The following is a 16,140-nucleotide window of genomic DNA, read 5'->3' on the forward strand; positions in this document are numbered from 1 at the left end:
CCTGCTGGTGACCCTCAGGGGCTGAGACCCCAGAGATGATTTCTGGGTCTCATGGAGCTTTGGGGCCCGACCTCTGGGGAGGCCGGGAGAAGACACAGGCGAGTGTCCAACTGCCCCATACTGTTTTCCTGGACCCTCACCAGGCCTGCGTCCTGCTTCCCAAGGTGACGTGGGACCCTGGGCAGATGTCTGCTGGGAGGAAGGGCACAGGTGGCCAACAGAGCAGCTCTCCCCACTCCGCAGGGAGATCCACATGTCTGCTATCTGGCAGGCTGCCCCAGCAGGTTTGGGGAGGCCCCTCCACCCGACTGTGAGCCCTGGTGAAACCAGGTCTGCTGTCAGTGGGCCCCCCACCCCATACAGCCAGTGGGCGTCCTGGTGAAACAGGTCATGACCCTGCCCCTGCGGGCCAGTCCCAGGCCCTGAAAGCAGCTGCTGGAGTTTGGAGGTCCCATGGTCATCCCTAGGAGGGCCAGACAGAGGGGTCTGGGACTGGGTGGGCAGGGTGGCCTCTCAGGATGAGAAGGAGCGTGCATGGAGAGATCTGAGCGGAGGGTCCAGGCCCTGAGGTAGCCATTTGAGGAGGAGGTTAGGCAAAAAGGGCCATGGGGTACGAGGTGGTGGGACCTCGCAGGCAGAGTTCTGAGTGAGACCAGCACAGGGGGCCGGGTCTGGAGGCCCTCCCAGCCCTGCACTACACAGGCAGCCTCGATCCTGCTGTCAGTGAGGGACTGTGGAGGCCAGTCCTCCATCCCCGGGCTGACACTGGCCGCCTAGAGCTCCAGTTTCTAGGAGTGAGTCTTAGAGTCTGAGGCAGCTTCCTGGGCCGCCAGGGTGACTGGCCATCCAGGGGCTCTGGTTGGGGCCTGATGGAACCTGCCAGGGCACCCGCTCTTAGGGATTGTGTGAGCAGGTGTGGCCCCGGCCTCCGCACAGCTGTTGTTGTTCCCCCTCTGGCTGACAGAGGGTGCTGTTGGACAGGACGTGCTGTCCTCTGGGCTCCAGTGTGGCTGACCCCACCTGGCCTCCGCAGACAGAGTGCCCAGTGGGTGCATAGAAGGGGGTGGGCAGAGGGAACTGTGTGCGATGACAGGGGAGAGTGACGTCCACTTCACCGCTGGGCGAGGAGAAGGATACTGGAAGCGGGCTGATGGGAGCCTGGACCCTCTCAGGGGGCTAGTGATGGGGGGGTATGGGTCCCCCAGACCTGGTGGCATGATATTATTGCAGCCCAAGCCCCAGTCCATCTTCCTCCCCGCCAAGCTGGGCATGTGCCCTGGCCTAGGGTGTTCACTCCCTGGTCATCCCCATCAAAGCCACAGGGCAGGGTGATGGTGGGACCTAGGGCTCAGTGGCTGGTGGAGGGCTGTCCCCACCTGGCACTGTGGGGCCACTGAGACTGCAGTGTTGAGGTGTGTGGCCACCCACCCATGCCCTGAGGGGACAGGCCTTCCTCTAAGACGGCTCTGATCCCCCAAGGAGAGGGAGGCAGATGCCCCAGGGGTACGGTCCGGCTGAGCACCGCCCTCTGCTCCTGGTCTGTGGCCCGGCCTCTGCACACTGCAGGAGCACCATCGCAGTGTTCCAGGGAGGACAGTCCCATGTGGCCTGTGGTCCTGCTGTGGCCCTAGGCCCATCCTGGACATCCCAGTGTCTTCTCCGGCCTGTGGGAGTCTCCCGTCTCCCATCTTTCACTTGCATACCGTTCTAGAACCAAGGCTGGGCCTGGCTCCAGGCCACCCGCCCATACTGTCCCCAGGTGCTAAGCAGCCCTGCCCTGAATCTCCAGCTCAGGTAGAGGGTTGTCCCCTCCTAATCACTATAAGTGACATTTTTCTGTCTTTCTTTAAAACAGGCTCTTTAATAGCCACTTAATATTCCTAATTCGTATGTTAATGTCCCTCCCACCTCTTGGGCTGCCCCCCCAGTTAGGGGTCATTGTCTTTTATCTGTAGGACAGCAGTGCCCTGAGGTTCCTATTGCTCCCTTGGGGACTCCAGAACATTTGTCCCTGGGTGGGGCCACTCTGACCTGGACAATGTCCTGAGTGGGGCCTCCCAGTCCCCAGCCACACTCTGTCCACTGTGTGCCATGGACAGTGACCAGCTGGTGGTCCCTCCCCCTCCCGGTTCCTGCCAGGCAGGGGAGGGAGGAGCCGGGGCCTGTGAGCCGGATGTGCGCTTTTGATGGGTATTTACTTTATTATGTTTAATTGAAAGCCTGAAGCTGAGGCATGAATATTCAGCCTTGGAGGCTGGCCAGGGCCAGTTCTCTGTGATGCAGGACGCGCCCAGCACGGGGCCTGTCCAAGGGGGAGCTGCGGTGGGGAAGCTATTAATTGAAATAGCTTCATTAATTAGTAATTAGCAGCAGGGTAATGACTATGTCGCCGTCTCGTATTTCAGCGGACGCCCTTCATGTGTTGCACGGTCTTTAATTAAAGGACGAGGATTTTAATCAAAGGCAAGCTTGGCCCTTTGGCCTTTGGAATACAAAAGATGCTCCTGCCATTCAGAGAAGCTAGTGTGGAGGCAGGGGGCGAGGAGGGTCACAGACCAGTGCAGGAACCGCCCAGCTTAAAGGAGCCACAGAGGGAGGCTGAGAATCCCGTCAACACCCACCCAGCCCCCAGGGGTCCCGGAGTCCTGAGGGGGTGGGAGCTAGGCTTTGGAGGAGGATGGAAACCCATGGGCCAGCCCTTCCCCGGCCTCATCCTGTGCCCCCGTGAGCTGGGCCATCCGCAGGCCCAGGCTGAGTCCAGCTGCTTTCTCTTCCTGTTCCCCTCCCGCAGCCTTGAAGCCAACGGCCACGCTGCCGCGCCTTGGGGAAAGTGCCACAGCAGTCAGGAAGGGCTTCGTGCCACAGCCTCCTAGTTCCCACCACGTAGCAACCGCACCTGCCATGGACAGCCCTGAGCTCCACCTCTCCAGGGACTCCCCGTGCCTGGCCTCCTACTGGACAGACAAGCAAACAGCTCTCCATGTCTGGCTCCTTCCTCTCTGTGCTGTGGAGCACATTCACAGCAATACACACACACACACACACACACACACACACACACACGTGCGCACAGGCCGTACTCCTGCCTGCTCAGTCACCCACACCGCTGTGTGCATGTGCACCCCACACGTTGCACGCACACACGTGCCCACTGCAGACCCGGAGCTGTGTGTGGTCTGTTATCCATGCACACGCACACACATACCTGTCCTCAGGACTCAGTGGATGCAGGGTGAGTCTACGGAGTTTCTGCGCGCAGCTCTGCACACCTGCCCATCCCAGCATCCCCAGGTGGTGTGGTGGGCGGGGCTCCCTGTTGGATGGGGTTCATATCCCAAGCTTCTTTTGTCCTGGTGGAGGGTGTCAGCTGAAGGATCAGGAGCCTCTTGGGTCATAGGAGCCCTCATCCCTGCTTCTCCCCATGTCTCTACCTGGGGGACTAGTGCAGCTTCAGGATGAAGTGGGGACACTTGTCCCATGCTGTCCCAGCCCTGATGGGCTACCTTGTTGTGCCCATCTCAGGCAAGGTGGGCAGAGGGGAGGGGAGGGCCCTCTGCATAGGATGCTTCGGCTATTTTAAAACCTGGCCCCACATTCACCCTCTGCCCCAAGAGGTGGATTCTGTCTCTCCCATCGAGCCTGGTGGCTCTGAGCTGGACTGGGATACCTGCAGATTCAGCCTGTGCCTGGACACTCACTCCTGGGGCCCAGTGCTGTGCTGTGAGGAAGCCCTGTCTGCCCATGCAGGACACCTGGAGAAGCTGGCCAGCCTCTGCTGCTCCAGTCTGGCCAGCTGACTCCAAGACAGGGTGGTCCTTTGAGCCTCCTCAGATTTCTGACCCACAGAAACCCTCAGAGACGAGGAAAAAGAACCAGGTCTGGGGGCAGATTCTTCCACAGCTGCAACAGCCATAGGCTAGAGCTGGACGCAGTCTCACAGGAGGGGCTGCCGCCACCGCCAGGGGCAGGACGAGGAGTCAGAACAGCTAGAGCTAAGATCACGGGGTGCGAAAGGGAAGGGGCGTACTGATCCTGGCAGGACACTGGGGAGAGCAGCCCCAGGGGCCCCTCAGTGGCTGGGAGCTTGGCGTGATGGGCAGTACGGGCCCAAGCACCCAGCCCTGGCTGTGGCCACCCGCGGGAACCCCCACCGCCCGGTGGCTGCTGAGCTTTGCTTCGGTGTTGCTTGCAGCCAATTTCCCAGTGCTGAGGTCCCTCTTCCGCAAGCAGTGTGCCTGGGTGAAGGGGGGCAGCCAGACCTCAGTGTGCCTTAGGGAAGAAGCCTTCAGTGGCAGTGTCCCTGGCAAGGTCATACTGACCGAGAAGCCACTGAGCACTCCAGAGACGTGTAGCGTAAAATACTGCCTGTCCAATTAAACTACTTAATGCATTTAACATTAACTACCACCCTCAGAAACTGCCAGCGATTCCCATTTCCCTCCTTCCTCAGGCTGGGAGACCCTCCAGCCAGGGGGAGACAGGAGATGCACCTCAGTATTTTCCTTTCAGAGGACGCCGGAGCACTCCCCAGCACAGGTGCCACAGGGACCTGGCTGTCTAGCTGCAGAGGCATGTAAGTCCACATAGACTGGCCCTGTGCCCAGCACCAGCTGAAGCCAACAGAGGCGGTGGGGATGGGGGCTGCTCTCCTCACATTGTCGACTTCCCTCCTGCCCAGAGCCAGGGCAGGATGGGTCTCCAGGAGCTGCTGGAACACAGGACACTGCGCCAGCAGCATGAACAAGAAATGCCCTCCCGGTCCTGCGGGCTGCGGTCTGAGGTCAGGTGTGGGCAGGCGGGCTCTCCCAAGGCCTTTCTCTTTGGCTGGCTGATGGCCCCCTTCTTGTCTCCTCACGTGGCTGTGCTCGAGTGTCTGTCCTGGTCTTCTCATTAGACACCAGTTGTGCTAGAGTAAGCCACCCAGTGGCCTTGTTGTGAGACTCGGTGAACTCTGTGAAGACCCCAGCTCCAGGCAGGGTCAGACTCCAAGGTGCTGGGCGGGAGGTCAACATGTGTGCTGGGACAGGATTCGGCCCATACAGTAGGGCTCCACATTCCCACTTCATGTAGCAGGGCTCCACTGGAGACTGTCCTGAGGCTCCCTGGACACTGCCTTGGCCCCTGGCTCACAGCAGAGGCCCCTTGTGCAGGGAAGAGGCCTGTGCAAGAGTCGTGACTTGTCAGATGGAGGTGAAAGCCTTGAGCTTTGGCCCCAGTTGGGACATTCTGAGAGCTCCCCCAGGTCCAGAAGTCCGAGGACCACCCTCCGCAGATCTCCCCCTCATGCAGTTTGCAGAGTTCTGGTCTAAGGCGGCCCTAACCCCCTCGGAGATGTGCTCCCTGCAGCCCCCGCGCTCCCGAGACACCATGTCTTGTCAGAGACTCTCCCTGTATTAGAAAGGAAAGAAATGCCTGATCACAGGCCATATGCAGCACTTGCCTGGGGCTCATGACCTCCGATGAGTGGCACCAGGTAGACTGACGTGCAGGCCAGTCCTTCTGGCCACACGCAGGCCCACACACAGGGTGCTCATCAGCATTAGCCCTCAGGGGAGCATGCCTGGGTGTCTGCCCCAGAGAGACGCGAGCAGGTCTGAGCAGGACAAGGACAGGAGTGCTCACAGCTCACGCCAGCCGGAGGTGGGAGCAGCCCACAGCCCAGGGGGGCAGTGCCAACACCTGGTCCATCACACAGGGGAATCATATGGAGAGGCAACCAAGACACACCGGAGAGCGCTGCTCATGGAGAGGAGCCACAGGCCGCACGCGCTGCGGCTCCCTGGGCATGCACTGCCCAGCACAGGCAAGGCCACCTTAGGACTTCACAAGGCGTGGCTACTTGGTTCATGTGAACACTGGCCATGTGTACCCTCTGCCCTCAGGGCCTCTGTGTCCTGGGCAGACTTCCTTCTTCCAGCAGCCTGTTGTGGACAATAGATGTGACCCTTGTGCCCAGCCAGGAGTGATGGGCAGCTGAGAAGACTGGCCAAACACCTGGGCCAAGAGTGACATCCCCAGGGTGCTCCAAGCCTCCTGAAGGGAGATGACCGCATGCCTGGGCCTCTGCTGCCCTCCCCGAAGGGTCCACCTCAGTCGTCCCTCCCCAGTGAGGACCAGTGAGCACGGGCTTTGCCTGTAAGGGAGCCCCTTGCCCCTTCCACCTTGATATTTGGTCCCTATGGAGTGAATTGTGGGCAGTGAGTGGCCTCAGGCCAGTCTCCCTCCTGGCCCATCTGTTGCTGGGACAGGCAGGGACTCTGGAGACAGATGGACACTTCTGGTGAGGAGGTGCCCTCTGAACTGGCCTGGCTCTTCTCTGGCTCCTTAATTAGCACCCCCTGCCCACTGCCCTGACCCCAGCCTGGGCACATGGTGTCTGTAAGGAGCCATCTCCGGAACTGGCCCTGATTGGCAGCTTCTGGGCAGCTCTTGCAGAGACTGAGGCAGCTGCTGCCTCCTGGTGGGCCAAATGCTGGGCTCAGTGAGTGAGTCCAGAGAGTTAGGGGAGGCGCTGAGGACAGACAGGGCAGGGCGGCCAGCCCAGCCCCGCCCAGCCTGCAGGACGGGCCACTCTCCACAGCAGGCCACAGAACTCAGTTCACTTACAGAAAAATGAAGGGTAGAGAAAGGCCCCGGGCACGCCCACAGTCCTGGTGCTGGCAGGTCCTGTTTGGGGCCACCCCGCAGGGCAGGGACAGGTGCCCTGTGCCCAGGACCCGGCATCCCGCCCAGGAGGCGTGGCTCTCTTGTGGCCTCGCCTTGCTCTTCGCAAACTGCATCTTCCTCTGGTGCGGAGAGAGTTGGGTGTCTGTTTGCTTGCGGGCAAGATTCAAAGGGTTTGAAGAATCAATGTTTCCCTAAGTTTTAGCTGACATTCAATTTTAATGACTTTCTAAACAAAGTAACCACTGGCTGCTCGCTGGCTGGTGTCTGACAGGTGTTGTGCCCATGTGGGAAGCTGCTGCTGCAAACGTGTTCCTAATCGCTCATAAATAACAGGCACTTGGCCGCTCCCTTTGTAGGTGGCACTGCCAACAGCCAATTTGTTCCTCAGAAGTGGCCACGCTGCCTGTCAATCAGCTCTTGCCGCAGGCACTTTTTGGTGATTAGAAGCCCCTTGGAGAGCGAGAACTCCAAATTAGTTTTAAATAAAAAATAAGAATATTCATGCTGCTGAACATCTGAGGGTGCGGAACGATGAGTCCAGACCGGAGGCGGGTCCGGCTGCCGCTGGGGAGGGGCCGCAGGCCAGGCCTACCGGGGGTCCCAGGGGCCAGGCGTGGGTGGTGGCACACAAAGGACCGCCAAGGCAGGATGCCAGGCGGCACTCCCTGTGCAGGAGGGAACGCCATCCCGAGACAGCCATAGGAGAGCGCGGCCCTGGTGGGGGACTAATTGGCAGGCTGGCGACCGGAGGGTTTCATGTCCCTGTGCCTTTGCTGGGACATAAAAGCTCCTCGGAGGAGCAGCGAGGGAGACGTGCCGGTCTCCTTGAGAGGAGAACAAATGTTCCCTTTGAAGAAGTCACGGTGAGCGGGCCGGTGTCAGAAGGAGCAGCCCCAGGCGGCCACTTGGCAGTCCTCCCTGGGACCCTGGTGGCCAGGCCCAGCTGGCTTGGTCCTGTGTGCCTCCCTCCATCTGGGGTGAGTCATGGCTAGCTGCTGTCCCCTCTGCAGTTCAGGTGCCCACCGGGATGCTCTCCTCTGCTTCAGGCCCTGTTTGAGGGGCCAGCGTTCGGGTCCCAACCAGACGCCATCCTGCCCAGCCCATGAACCACAGGAATGAGCCGCACCAGGGAAGGCGTGTCCAGCCTGGGCCAAAGGAGGTTGTGCTGGCTCCCCAGGGAGGTGAGGCCAAGGAGCAGTGCTGAGCACAGGCTTGGGGTCCTAGGTAAAGTCCCGCTGCCTCTGTGCACCGGGCACAGGAGTGTTTCAGCAGAGACTGGAGAGAGCTGGCTGCAAGGAGACCTCTGGAATCTCCCGTCGTAAGTTCTCAGAAGGTCACGGCATGAGGGCCGAGGGGGATTCAGGGGATGCAGTGGTCAACCCACCTTGGGTCACGGGGGTTGCCCTCCTCTCCTCCCAGAGCCTGTGGACAGAGGGTGTAGGCAGGCGCGGGGCTGGGGGCTGCAAGCTAGGTGAGGGCTGGGAGGAGTGGGACTGAGGGCCTGCTGAAGCTGTGAGCAGGCCCTGGCAGCCTGGGGACAGTAGAGGGCCTGGGGCAGTCGGAGAAAGGGATGGCTTAGAGCAGGACAGGCCCAGGGGAGCCAGGAGGCCATGGGGCAGGGAAGCTGTTTTGGCCACCGACCAGGAGGCATGATGCTCCGAGTCAGGCCAGGCTCCTGGATGGGCCCAGGGGCCCAGCCCGAGTTTCCCCCAAACACACGTTACCCCCCGCCCACCTCTCTGCCTCCTCCCAGGAGGGACCTTCCAGTGGCCACGGCTTCCCCTTGGTCCAGGATCTGCCCTCCAGGTGTGGCCTGACACCACAGGCTGTCCTTGCTGGCCTGGCACCTCCCAAACATACTCCCCAGTGGTCTGGGGCAGGGGACGGGAGCCTGGAGGAGGCCATGTGTTTAGACCGGACCCAAATGAAGTGCCCTCTGCGTGCCCTGTCCACAGCCCCCTGGCCATTTTTCGGGCTGTTGCTCTTGTCTTCCCTGGCTCTCCAGCTCCTGTGTGGTGACAGGCAGAGATGAAGCCCTGTGTGGCTGGACCTGGCTTCCAGCGAGGGCAGGAGGATGGTGGACTAGCCCCCGCTCTGGGGAGTCGGCAGGGGAACTGGGTGCCCCGTGCTGCTCCTAAAGGGGTGGGGAGGCTGCCAATAGAAGCAGTGACCTCTGAAGGTGACCCCAGAGAGGGTGAGGAGAACCCCTCCTGCCTGCCCTCATGGAGCACCAGTCTGTGGGGCCGCAGGCCCTTGGCCTCCTCAGGCCCCACAGGGCTGGCCCGTGCCTGCCCCAGGCCTCCCGCCTTGGTGTTCTCCCTGGAGCTGGGCTACTGCCTCCTCCTGCCCACCCTTGGTGCTGGCCACTGCAGCCCATCTGGGGTCCAGGCTCAGACCCAGGCTCAAGGCCTTGTCTATGGAAGTTACAGACTGGGCCAGGGACAGGCCCACTTCCTCTTTGAGCCTCAACCTGCCCACAGTAGGGCTGGGCAGGCAGGGGGTTTAGGTCCAGCAGGGGAGCTGCTGTGGGTCATCCCCGTGGGAAGACTCCAGGTGGTGGACGTGCTCACTGATGGTTCGATCTAGCCAGAAGGCGCCTGGCATTATTCTTCCCAAGCTCCCTGTGGCCCACCTGACATTGTCCTCTCCTTCCCCGAGCTGCCTCTGGCCCCCTGGGCACCCCTCAACCCCTCCTCCAGGAAGCCCTCCTCCTCTGGCTGCTCTCTACTTCCCGCCAGGCTGCTGCCCACTGGATTCCACCAGGCATGGCCAGGCGCCTGGACACGGGCCTTTGCCCTCTGTGGCTGAGGCTGCTACGCCAACATCCACATTCTTTTCCCGGGAACTCAAGTTTTTAAAAATTGTAAAATGCAAAAGCGTGAACTTGACCTTGGGGGCCAGGGTTGAGGGTATGTGGAGTGGCGCCCAGGACCTGTGCGCTGGCAGCATTGTCCACCCACACCTCCTCCACTTGCCCCAGACCTAGGGTGCCCAACAGCAGCAGTCCCAGCCCCCACCTGACCCGTGGCCTGACGCTTGCTGCTGCCCCAGGCTGAACGGCGCTGGACACCCGCAGGGAGGAGGCGTGCTGGGCGGTTTCCTGTGGGGCTTCCCACCCAGCAGTGTTCAAAGTCCCCTGGTGGGGAGTGGGGTGTGTCCGCGCAGCTCCTTCCCAGGACTGGACAGTATCCCACTGCTGGTGGACCTTGCTGGGTCTGTCCACTCCCTAGCCATGTACTTGGGCCGGCCCCGCCTCCTGCACACTGTGCACTGTGGAGCCCTCAAGGGTCTGTGACACAAGTATGTGAGTCCCTGTCCCTTGTGACTGTGTTGTGTTCCCGGGTCTCTGGTGGCCTTTGGCTGCTGGCAGCTCAGAGGGGGCTCCAGTGGCCCATCGATCCTGCCCCTGGCAGCAGCACATCCAGACCTGGGCAGAGAAGAGCGGTTCCTGCCAGGGCAGCGCCCGACTCTTGCCACGGCTGCCCTGCCTCCCCTCAGGGCCAGGTCTCTAACACAGCGCCGGTGGTTCTTTGCTTCAGTGGCTGGGTGCAGCCCTGCCTGACACCCGTCTCCAGCTAAGCCCCTGTCACACTACTAAATATTTCAGCAAAGGAAAAAATTTTAAACGTGTGGCCAGATGTCCAAGTTGACAAAGTGCTTAAGGCGTTTGACTGATAAAAAGCCTGAGCCTCGGGTAGATGGGATTGGAAACCTGCCCGAGGCGAGTGTGCCATGTTAAGAACATCCCGGGCTCTTTTGTGTGGGCTCAGCACACAGAGGTTTGAAGCTAGCGTCCATCTGTCGCCGCCGTGCGACCTGACATTCAACAAAGCCCGGATCGAACCTGGAGCGGCCGCTGCTGGGCAGCAGGCCTGAGTGGGACCACGTGGCCGGGAGCTGGCTCAGCACAAAGGAGGCCCCATCAATATGCATGAGCCAGGCTGCTGGCGGGAGCTCGGCCACGGTGGAGAGGACCTGGTAGGCGCCTCTCTGTGGCACTAGCTCCGGCTTTGCTCCTCGGAGATGGACTGCTGCCTGGCACTGCCTGCTGGGCCCTCGAGGGCATCAGCAGGATGGGCGGAGCCTGCGAAGGTCACACTTCTCTCCTAGGCACAGGGTTGGCGTGACCCAAGTCAGACACCTCCCCAGACTGCGAGGGAGAAGGGAGAGAGAAGGCCCAGGCATGGAGGCCTGGAGGGGCTAAGGCCCATGGACGCACTCACTTGCTTCTCACTCCAGCTCATCTAGCAGAGAAAGAGCTCTCCTCCAGACAGGCCGTGCCCCCCACAGAGGCCCCGGGGACTGGCGAGGACCCGGGACAGGACGTCCTTCCCCACAGAGGCCCCGGGAATGGTGAGGACCCGGAACAGGACGTCCCCCACACAGAGGCCCCGGGGACTGGCGAGGACCTGGGACAGGCCATGCCCTACACAGAGGCCCCGGGAATGGTGAGGACCCGGGACAGGACGTCCCCCACACAGAGGCCCCGGGGACTGGCGAGGACCTGGGACAGGCCATGCCCTACACAGAGGCCCCGGGAATGGTGAGGACCCGGGACAGGACGTCCCCCACACAAGTGCCCTGAGGCTTCTGACCCGTCTGCCTTCCTGTTTGCACCGTGGACGTGCGGACTGGACCACAGTGACAGCGGTAGTAAGGATGGTCCGCATCCCTCCTGTGGCACCCTGCCTCCTCTCCCTGACCCTGACGCAGACCACCAAGACTAGCACAGTGTCTCTGGCCTCCCACAGACGTGCCCAGCCTGGGTGGGGTGGCTCAGCTCTGGAAGGGCCTGGTGCCTCGAGGCCTGGCTCTGCACCCTGCTCTGGGAAAGGAGGCCTCCGTGCCTCTGCCTCGGTCGGTTGATGCATTTAGCCCCAGGATCTACAGACCACCGTCCAGAGTGAATCCTGAGTCTCATACTGGCCCCTGGCCCACAGGGTCCCAAAGCCCTCAGATGGTGGCCTCCTCTGCCCACACTTGCCACACGGTGGGTGAACACATCCTGCTTTCTTGACTTCCCAGGACTTCCAGACCTGGAGACAAAGCAGCCCTGTTCACAAGGTGCTCAGGTGAGGCGCTCAGGTGAGGCGCTCAGGTGAGGAGCCCCTGCTCAGGAGAGGTGGCCCCGGGCAAGCCCCAGGGTCTCAGAACCACTGTGTTTCAGATGCCACTTGGCCTGGTCCACACCTCACTGGCTCTGGCCCAGGCAGGGGGACACCCACTCACCTGGAGTCCCTTCCCAGAGGCACCTTGGGTCATCCACAGGAAGTGATGCCATGGGAGGGGCTGTCCAACCTGTGTCCAGCTTTCTGCTGGGCCTTGTCCGTCAGTAGACTCCTCTCCTGACCTGGGTCTGACCAGCAACAGCAACAAGGCAGCCAGGCTGAGGGCAGGAAGTCGGAGTGCAACTCTGCTGCTGGCACCATGTTGATGAAGAGCCTGGGGGTGCAACAGGGTGCAGGTGGGCCGGCACAGGTGGGTAGGTGGGCAGGCACAGGTGTATAGGTGTTCAGGTGGGCAGGGTGCAGGTGGATAGGTATACAGGTGTGCAGGGTACAGGTGGGTACGTGTTCAGGTGGGTAGGTTCATAGGTGGGCAAGGCACAGGTGGATAGGTGTTCAGATGGATAGGTTCATAGGTGGGCAGGGTGCAGGTGGATAGGTGTACAGGTGTGCAGGGCACAGGTGGGTAGGTGTTCAGGTGGGTAGGTTCATAGGTGGGCAGGGTGCAGGTGGGCAGGGGTGCAGGTGGGCAGGCACAGGTGGGCAGGGTTCAGGTGGGCAGGTGTACAGACAAGGTGGGCAGGGCACAGGAGGGCAGGATGCAGGTGGGCAGGGTGCAGGTGGATAGGTGTACAGGTGTGCAGGGCACAGGTGGGTACATGTTCAGGTGGGTAGGTTCATAGGTGGGCAAGGCACAGGTGGATAGGTGTTCAGGTGGATAGGTTCATAGGTGGGCAGGGTACAGGTGGGCAGGCACAGGTGGGCAAGGTTCAGGTGGGCAGGTGTGTAGGACAAGGTGGGCAGGGTGCAGGTGGGCAGGGGTGCAGGTGGGCAGGGGTTCAGGTGGATAGGTGTACAGATATGCAGGGCACAGGTGGGCAGGGTGCAGGTGGGCAGGGGTACAGATGGGCAGGCACAGGTGGGCAGGGGTGTAGGTGGGCAGGAGTACAGGTGGGTAGGTGTTCAGGTAGGCAGAGTGCAGGTGAGCAGGAGTACAGGTGTGCAGGGCACAGGTGGGCAGTGGTGCAAGTGGGCAGGAGTACAGGTGGGTAGATGTGCAGGTGGGCAGGGCACAGGTAGTCAGGGTGCAGGTATGCAGGAGTGCAAATGGGCAGGGTGCAGGTGGGCAGGGGTATAGTTGGGCAGGCACAGGTGGGCAGGGTGCAGGTGAGCAGGGGTACAGGTGGGCAGGGCACAGGTGGACAAGAGTGCAAACGGGCAGGGTGCAGGTGCGCAGGGTGCAGGTTGGTAGGTGTGCAGGTGGGCAGATTCACAGGTGGGCAAGTTCACAGATGGGTAGGGTGTAGGTGGGCAGGGTGCAGGTGGGCAGGGTGCAGGTGGGCAGGGTGCAGGTGGGCAAGTTCACAGGTGGGTAGGTGCAGGTGGGCAGGTTCACAGGTGGGCAGATTCACAGGTGGGCAGATTCACAGGTGGGCAGGGTGCAGGTGGGCAGGTTCACAAGTGGGTATGGATGGCAGTGGGCAGGGGTGTAGATGACCAAGCGCAGTGAAGGTGGTTGTCAACCTGGCCGAGAGGCTGCCCTGCTGGGTGGTTGTCTCAGCTGGGAGACGTTTCCACAGGAGAAGATATATTCATGCCCATGTTGGGATCACCTTTCTGAGTGGTGGTCAATCAGTTTCTGTGAGCCTGATCCTGTCATGCATTCTGATGTTGCATTAAGGGCCCACACTTCCTGGGGGTTTGCAGGCCCAGGGGGCAGTGTGCTCTGGCCCAGCCTAGATCAAGGTCTTAAAACCCATTTTGCAGACCAGGATGCTGAGGTCAGCTTGTCCAAGTCTCTTGGCCATTGATCCAGACCCTGGTTGTTGCTGTCCCAATTTTCTGCTCACGGTCAGTCCAGAAGGATGAGAACTCAGCAAGACCCTGTCTCAAAATAAAAGTTAAGCAAGCCTGGGGATGTGGCTCAGTGGAAAGAGTCTGTCTAGGGGCATTTTGGGATCCCAGGATCTGTAGTCTTCTGTCCACTGCATGGAGATGCTGAGGGCCATTGCCAAGTAGGAATGATGCATCGAAATTTCCTTGCCAGCGTACCCCATGTTGCTTAGAGGAAGGACTCGTGGAAATGGACCTGCCTTGGACATTCGCTGTGACATTGCATGTATGTTTGAGAAAGGTGACCCTGCTCAAGGACCAGGGCGGATCCAGGTTTAGGGTGTATCCTGCAGGTTTTAGGGAGTATCCCCCTCCTTGGGTTTAGGGCGGTTCCAGGTTTAAGGTTATTCCTGCTGGGAATAGGGCGTATCCTGCTGCCTGAGTTCCCGTTGAGTTCTCGTGGGATTCAGAAAGTATTTGGGAAAAAAAGCCTGGTGGAGTACGTGAATTTTGCAGGCAGAACTTGGATTTCCTGAGAACGTGTTTGTAGAGGGCCGGTGTGAGTTCGGGAATAAAGAATTGCTGTTTGAATCTACAAAGCTGTGAGTGGCTCGTGATCTTGTGCCCAGCCAGACTGCGGCATGGAGGGAGGGTTCAAACCTCCAGCATCCCTTCAGAATGTTCTAGCAGAACTTTTGCTTTGTTTTAAAACAATAGAAGCTTAAAGTAAACCACACAAAAGAAACTTAATATGGTGATTTCTATATGGGACCCGGCATGGTGCCCCGTGATATGGTGGTCAGTGGGTTAAGCCATTAAGTTAATTAACATGGGCGTTTATTATTGCTCATAAGAGACAGTCTTGGTGGGCAGATGAAACCAGCCTAGCTGTGTCTCCCCTCCCAAGCATTTGGGCAGGGCGTCTGGGGACAGGGGACTCAGTACAGATAGGTAGGGACACAGAGATGGAAAGCTCACCCTCCAGGGGCCAGCAAGTGCCACTCACACCAGCCACACCCAGCATGCAGGATGCCGGTGGACAGGGCTTCTGGGCAGGTGGACCCAGCCCCAGACAGCATGGGTGTCAGCCAGCTCCTGAGGGGCCTGGAGAAGCAGGTGTGCCACTCAGCAAAGAACCTGAAAAGGGTGGATGAAGGAGACTGGCTACCCCTGGGGACATCCCCATGCAACTACAGAGGCCGAGTCTCAGTGTCCAGTGCAGACCTGTCACTATTTCACCTGTGGTAGGGATCTCTGGGTGTTTCCTGTAAGTCGCTGTCAAGGAGCTACTGCAGTGTGAGGGCTTTAGAACAGGCACCTTTTCTGTTTTGGGGGCAATCCTTCTCTTGAGCAGGTGTGGTGGCCTTCTAGTAAATGGGGAAAACAAGGCACAAGGGTGGCTAGGCAACTTCCAGGCCAGCCTAGGCAACTTAGGAAGACCCTGTTCAAAATAAAAGTTAAGTCAGGCTGGGGATGTGGCTCAGTGGTAAAGCGCCCTGCATTCAGTCCCTGGCACCAAAACATAGGGCTCGAATGCCCATACTCCGCAACTTACTGTTGGAACAGCCTGCGCCCGATTCCTGGCTGGATGCTGAGGCTCCCTGGCCACTGAGGTGCAGCCCATGGACAGCACTCTGGCCCTCTGGCGCAGCCTCTTCCTGGTGTTCCGACATGCCCACCACCTCTGGGTGCCTTGGTGCTCCACGATGGGTCTCCTGAGCAGGGGAGAGCTTGGCACTTTGCTCAGGGCCACATCTTGGGTACGGGCAGCTGACAACTTTCCCTGTGAGGCCCCAGTCCTGATGTGAGCAGGCAGGGGACGGGTGCTCTGTGGGAAGCTCAGGGGGACTCCAGCCGCGGTCCTCAGGCTCGGCGCTCCCACCTGGCGCCTGGCCGGCACTCCTTCTCTCCCCCTCTCCTTCCACTTCTGCTCTTGCCTCTGTATCATCACTAAGATGAGCACCCCCTGGTGTGAAGAGGGCATCTCCATGGTCCGTGATCCAGCCTGCAGAATTCAGCTGGGGCTGCTGGGACTTTGTACCGAGACCCGGCGCTCAGAGGCCCTGGGACCGAAGCCCTACACTCAGGAGTCGCAGCACCATGTCCCTCCTCCCGGGGCTCCACAGAAGTCCTCCTCACCTCTCCTTCCCCTGGAGAAGGCTGTCAGTCCTCAGCTCCTGGCCACACCGCTCTCTGCTGTCTGTCACCCCTGCCATGTCAGTCTGTCCCTGAGTCCCTCTTACTCTGGCCAGGGTGTGTGTCAGGACCCAAGCCTCAGCCTAGTCACCTGTGTCTCCATAGGAGGCAAGATGCACAGGTTCTGCAGATTAGGATGTGAACCTTGTTCTGGAACAACTGAGCCCCTGAGCATGAGGACCAAGGTGGCCAGAGACTGAAGACAGGCAGCCAGGTCCAG

Source organism: Urocitellus parryii, chromosome 6, assembly GCF_045843805.1.
Source record: "Urocitellus parryii isolate mUroPar1 chromosome 6, mUroPar1.hap1, whole genome shotgun sequence".
Classification (NCBI taxonomy): Eukaryota; Metazoa; Chordata; class Mammalia; order Rodentia; family Sciuridae; genus Urocitellus; species Urocitellus parryii.